This window comes from Triticum dicoccoides, chromosome 4B (assembly GCF_002162155.2).
Source record: "Triticum dicoccoides isolate Atlit2015 ecotype Zavitan chromosome 4B, WEW_v2.0, whole genome shotgun sequence".
Classification (NCBI taxonomy): domain Eukaryota; kingdom Viridiplantae; phylum Streptophyta; class Magnoliopsida; order Poales; family Poaceae; genus Triticum; species Triticum dicoccoides.
Genome location: NC_041387.1, coordinates 648,722,654 through 648,728,653, shown reverse-complemented (window position 1 = coordinate 648,728,653; position 6,000 = coordinate 648,722,654).

Sequence of the window (6,000 nt, the reverse complement as noted above, 5' to 3'; positions counted from 1 at the left end):
AGAAGGTATACCCAATGGTTTCCTTAGGGTATCCTATGAAGACGCATTTTTCCGACTTGGGTTCGAGCTTTTCAGGTTGAAGTTTCTTGACATAAGCATCGCATCCCCAAACTTTTAGAAACGACAGCTTAGGTTTCTTCCCAAATCATAATTCATACGGTGTCGTCTCAACGGATTTAGACGGTGCCCTGTTTAAAGTGAATGTAGTTGTCTCTAGAGCGTATCCCCAAAATGATAGCGGTAAATCGGTAAGAGACATCATAGATCGCACCATATCCAATAGAGTGCGATTACGACGTTCGGACACACCGTTACGCTGAGGTGTTCCAGGCGGCGTGAGTTGTGAAACGATTCCACATTTTCTTAAGTGTGTACCAAATTCGTGACTTAAATATTCTCCTCCACGATCCGATCGTAAGAACTTTATCTTTCGGTCACGTTGATTCTCTACTTCATTCTGAAATTCCTTGAACTTTTCAAAGGTCTCAGACTTGTGTTTCATCAAGTAGACATACCCATATCTACTCAAGTCATCAGTGAGAGTGAGAACATAGCGATATCCTCCGCGAGCCTTGACGCTCATTGGACCACACACATCAATATGTATGATTTCCAATACGTTGGTTGCTCGCTCCATTGTTCCGGAGAACGGGGTCTTGGTCACTTTGCCCATGAGGCATGGTTCGCATGTGTCAAATGATTCATAATCTAGAGACTCTAAAAGTCCATCGGCATGGAGCTTCTTCATGCGCTTGACACCAATGTGACCAAGGCGGCAGTGCCACAAGTATGTGGGACTATCGTTATCAACTTTACATCTTTTGGTATTCACACTATGAATATGTGTAACATTACGTTCGAGATTCATTAAGAATAAACCATTGACCATCGGGGCATGACCATAAAACATATCTCTCATATAAATAGAACAACCATTATTCTCGGATTTAAATGAGTAGCCATCTCGTATCAAACGAGATCCAGATACAATGTTCATGCTCAAACTTGGCACTAAATAACAATTATTGAGGTTTAAAACTAATACCGTAGGTAAATGTAGAGGTAGCGTGCCAACGGCGATCACATCGACCTTGGAACCATTCCCGACGTGCATCGTCACCTCGTCCTTCGCCAGTCTCCGCTTATTCCGCAGCTCCTGCTGTGAGTTACAAATGTGAGCAACGACACCGGTATCAAATACCCAGGAGTTACTACGAGTACTGGTAAGGTACACATCAATTACATGTATATCAAATATACCTTTAGTGTTGCCGGCCTTCTTGTCCGCTAAGTATTTGGGGCAGTTCCACTTCCAGTGACCCTTCCCCTTGCAATAAAAGCACCCAGTCTCAGGTTGGGTCCATTCTTTGACTTCTTCCCTGCAACTGGCTTACCTGGCGCGGCAACATCTTTGCCGTCCTTCTTGAAGTTCTTCTTACCCTTGCCCTTCTTGAACTTAGTGGTCTTATTGACCATCAACACTTGATGTTCTTTCTTGATTTCAACCTCTGCTGACTTCAGCATTGAGAATACTTCAGGAATGGTCTTCACCATCCCCTGCATATTGTAGTTCAACACAAAGCTCTTGTAGCTCGGTGGGAGCGACTGAAGGATTCTGTCAATGACCGCCTCGTCCGGGAGGTTGATCTCCAGCTGGGACAGGCGGTTGTGCAACCCAGACATTTTGAGTATGTGCTCACTGACAGAACTGTTTTCCTCCATCTTACAACTATAGAACTTGTCGGAGACTTCATATCTCTCGACCCGGGCATGAGCTTGGAAAACCATTTTCAGCTCCTCGAACATCTCATATGCTCCGTGCTTCTCAAAACGCTTTTGGATCCCCGGTTCTAAGCTGTAAAGCATGCCGCACTGAATGAGGGAGTAATCATCAGCACGTGATTGCCAAGTGTTCATAACGTCTTGGTTCTCTGGGATGGGTGCTTCACCTAGCGGTGCATCTAGGACATAATCTTTCTTGGCTGCTATGAGGATGATCCTCAGGTTCCGGACCCAGTCCGAATAGTTGCTCCCATCATCTTTCAGCTTGGTTTTCTCTAGGAACGCGTTGAAGTTCATGTTGACATGAGCATTGGCCATTTGATCTACAAGACATATTTTGCAAAAGTTTTTAGACTAAGTTCATGATAATTAAGTTCATCTAATCAAATTATTTAATGAACTCCCACTCATATTAGACATCCCTCCAGTCATCTAAGTGTTACACGATCTGAGTCGACTAGGCCGTGTCCGATCATCACGTGAGACGAACTAATCATCATCGGTGAACATCTCCATGTTGATCGTATCTTCCATATGACTCATGTTCGACCTTTCGGTCTCTGTGTTCCGAGGCCATGTCTGTACATGCTAGGATCGTCAAGTTAACCCTAAGTGTTCTGCATGTGTAAATCTGTCTTACACCCGTTGTATGTGAACGTAAGGATCTATCACACCCGATCATCACGTGGTGCTTCGAAATGACGAACTTTAGCAATGGTGCACAGTCAGGGGGAACACTTTCTTGAAATTATTATAAGGGATCATCTTATTTACTACCGCCGTTCTAAGTAAACAAGATGCATAAAACATAATAAACATCACATGCAATTATATAGTAGTGACATGATATGGCCAATATCATATAGCTCCTTCGATCTCCATCTTCGGGGCTCCATGGTCATCTTCGTCACCGGCATGACACCATGATCTCCATCATTGTGTCTTCATGAAGTTGTCACGCCAACGACTACTTCTACTTCTATGGCTAACGCGTTTAGCAATAAAGTAAAGTAATTTACATGGCGTTATTCAATGACACGCAGGTCATACAAAAATTAAAGACAACTCCTATGGCTCCTGCCGGTTGTCATACTCATCGACATGCAAGTCATGATTCCTATTACATGCACATGATCTCATACATCACGATATATCATTCATCATTCATCACAACTTCTGGCCATATCACAACACATGACAATTGCTGCAAAAACAAGTTAGACGTCCTCTAATTGTTGTTGCATCTTTTACGTGGCTGCAATTGGGTTCTAGCAAGAACGTTTTCTTACCTACGAATAACCAAAACGTGATTTTGTCAACTTCTATTTACCCTTCATAAGGACCCTTTTCATCTAATCCGCTCCAACTAAAGTAGGAGAGACAGACACCCGCTAGCCACCTTATGCAACTAGTGCATGTCAGTCGGTGGAACCTGTCTCACGTAAGCGTACGTGTAAGTTCGGTCCGGGCCGCTTCATCCCACAATACCGCTGAAGCAAGAAAAGACTAGTAGCGGCAAGCAAGTTGACAAGATCTACGCCCACAACAAAATTGTGTTCTACTCGTGCAATAGAGAACTACGCATAGACCTAGCTCATGATGCCACTGTTGGGGAACGTTGCAGAAAATATATTTTTCCTACGGTTTCACCAAGATCCATCTATGAGTTCATCTAAGCAACGAGTCATGGGAGAGAGATTGCATCTACATACCACTTGTAGATCGCGCGCGGAAGCGTTCAAGGGAACGGTGATGATGGAGTCGTACTCGCCGTGATTCAAATCACCGATGACCAAGTGCTGAACGGACAGCACCTCCGCGTTCAACACACGTATGGTACGGACGACGTCTCCTCCTTCTTGATCCAGCAAGTGGGAAGGAGAGGTTGGGGAAGAAGGCTCCAGCAGCAGCACGACGGCGTGATGATGGTGGAGAGGCAGTACTCCGACAGGGCTTCGCCAAGCGCTCAACGGAGGAGGAGAGGTGTTGGGGAGGGGAGGGGCTGCACCTTGGATCAGGTGTTCAGCCCTTCCCTCGCCCCTCTATTTATAGGGGAAGGGGAAAGGGGGCCGGCCCCCTCTAGATGAGATCTAGAGGGGGGGCAGGGAGGGGCTTGCCCCCCAAGCAAAGGGGGTGCGCCCCCTTTAGGGTTCCCCCCCAACCCTAGGCGCATGGGCCCAAGGGGGGGCGCCCAGCCCTCCAGGGGCTGGATCCCTGCCCCATGCGGCTCATGAGGCCCTCCGAGAGGGGTGGCCCCTCCCGGTGGACCCCCGGAACCCTTTCGGTGGCCCCGGTACAATACCGATATGCCCCCGAAACTTTCCGGTGTCCGCATGACAACTTCCCATATATAAATCTTTACCTCCGGACCCTTCCGGAACTCCTCGTGACGTCCGGGATCTCATCCGGGACTCCGAACAACATTCGGTAATCACATACAAGTCTTCCTAATAACCGTAGCGTCACCGAACCTTAAGTGTGTAGACCCTACGGGTTCGGGAGACACGCAGACATGACCGAGATGGCTCTCCGGTCAATAACCAACAGCGGGATCTGGATACCTATGTTGGCTCCCACATGCTCCTCGATGATGTCATCGGATGAACCACGATGTCAAGGATTCAATCAACCCCGTATGCAATTCCCTTTGTCAATCGGTACGTTACATGCCCGAGACTCGATCGTCGGTATCCCAATACCTCGTTCAGTCTCGTTACCGGCAAGTCACTTTACTCGTACCGTAATGCATGATCCCGTGACCAAACACTTGGTCACTTTGAGCTCATTATGATGATGCATTACCGAGTGGGCCCAGAGATACCTCTCCGTTATACGGAGTGACAAATCCCAGTCTCGATCCGTGTCAACCCAACAGACACTTTCGGAGATACCTGTAGTGCACCTTTATAGTCACCCAGTTACATTGTGACGTTTGGTACACCCAAAGCACTCCTACGGTATCCGGGAGTTACACGATCTCATGGTCTAAGGAAGAGATACTTGACATTGGAAAAGCTCTAGCGAAACGAACTACACGATCTTGTGCTATGCTTAGGATTGGGTCTTGTCCATCACATCATTCTCCTAATGATGTGATCCCGTTATCAACGACATCCAAATGTCCATAGTCAGGAAACCATGACTATCTATTGATCAACGAACTAGTCAACTAGAGGCTTACTAGGGACGTATTGTGGTCTATGTATTCACACGTGTATTACGATTTCCTGATAATACAATTATAGCATGAATAAAAGACAATTATCATGAACAAGGAAATATAATAATAATACTTTTATTATTGCCTCTAGGGCATATTTCCAACAAAAACCACATCTAAACAGAAAGTAGAAACAAAATTTAACACTAAACAGGAACAAAAGCAAAGAACAAAAAATAAAATTGGGTTGCCTCCCAACAAGCGCTATCGTTTAATGCCCCTAGCTAGGCATAAAAGCAAGGATAGATCTAACGAGTGCCATAATAGTAAGATAGATCTTGAAAACTTATCTCATATTCTCTTCGTTCGGCAGCAAGCTTTATTTGAGGCAAGAAAAAGTAATCAAAAGGGCTAAATTTGGTGGGACAAAGGTCCCCAAGATCAATCAAAGGAGGAATAGGTTCCTCCTTCAGCACTTCATAGTGCACAACTATTTCATCACTAAAAGCATTCTTTTGGCAAAATTTTGTGAGGCTATACTCAAGAGAGTATCCTAGCTCATCGTTTCGAAGAGCAAAGTCATTATTAAGTTCGTTAATGCAATCAATCAAGACTTTGGTAGGAACTTTTTTTCTAAGGTTTTCATTAAAAGCGACATAGTCGGAAGATTGAAAACGTCTAAATTCCTCTTGATCATAAAGGACCGCTTCTATGGGAGGAAGACCGGCGTCCACCCTATAGTGCGCAAAGATTTCTTTGGCCTCTCTAATGATAAATCTAAACTCATGAGCCAAAAAGATAGTAACAGCGCGCTTAACAGAAGAATGCTCAATATTAGAAAATTCTAGAAAAATTCTTTGTATGCAAGGATGCATATGCATAAATTGTCTTTCAAGTTTAACTACAAGCATTGCGATAGCATCCTCAATTGAGTCATGGGACCAATTGAAGGCCCAGTTTATAGCTAATTTCAAGGATACATGCAAGCAGCCTATGTCCATTGTGGATCTGGATGCTGCTACCTCTTGAGCACTGCGTTGGATTTCCCGAAGAGGAGA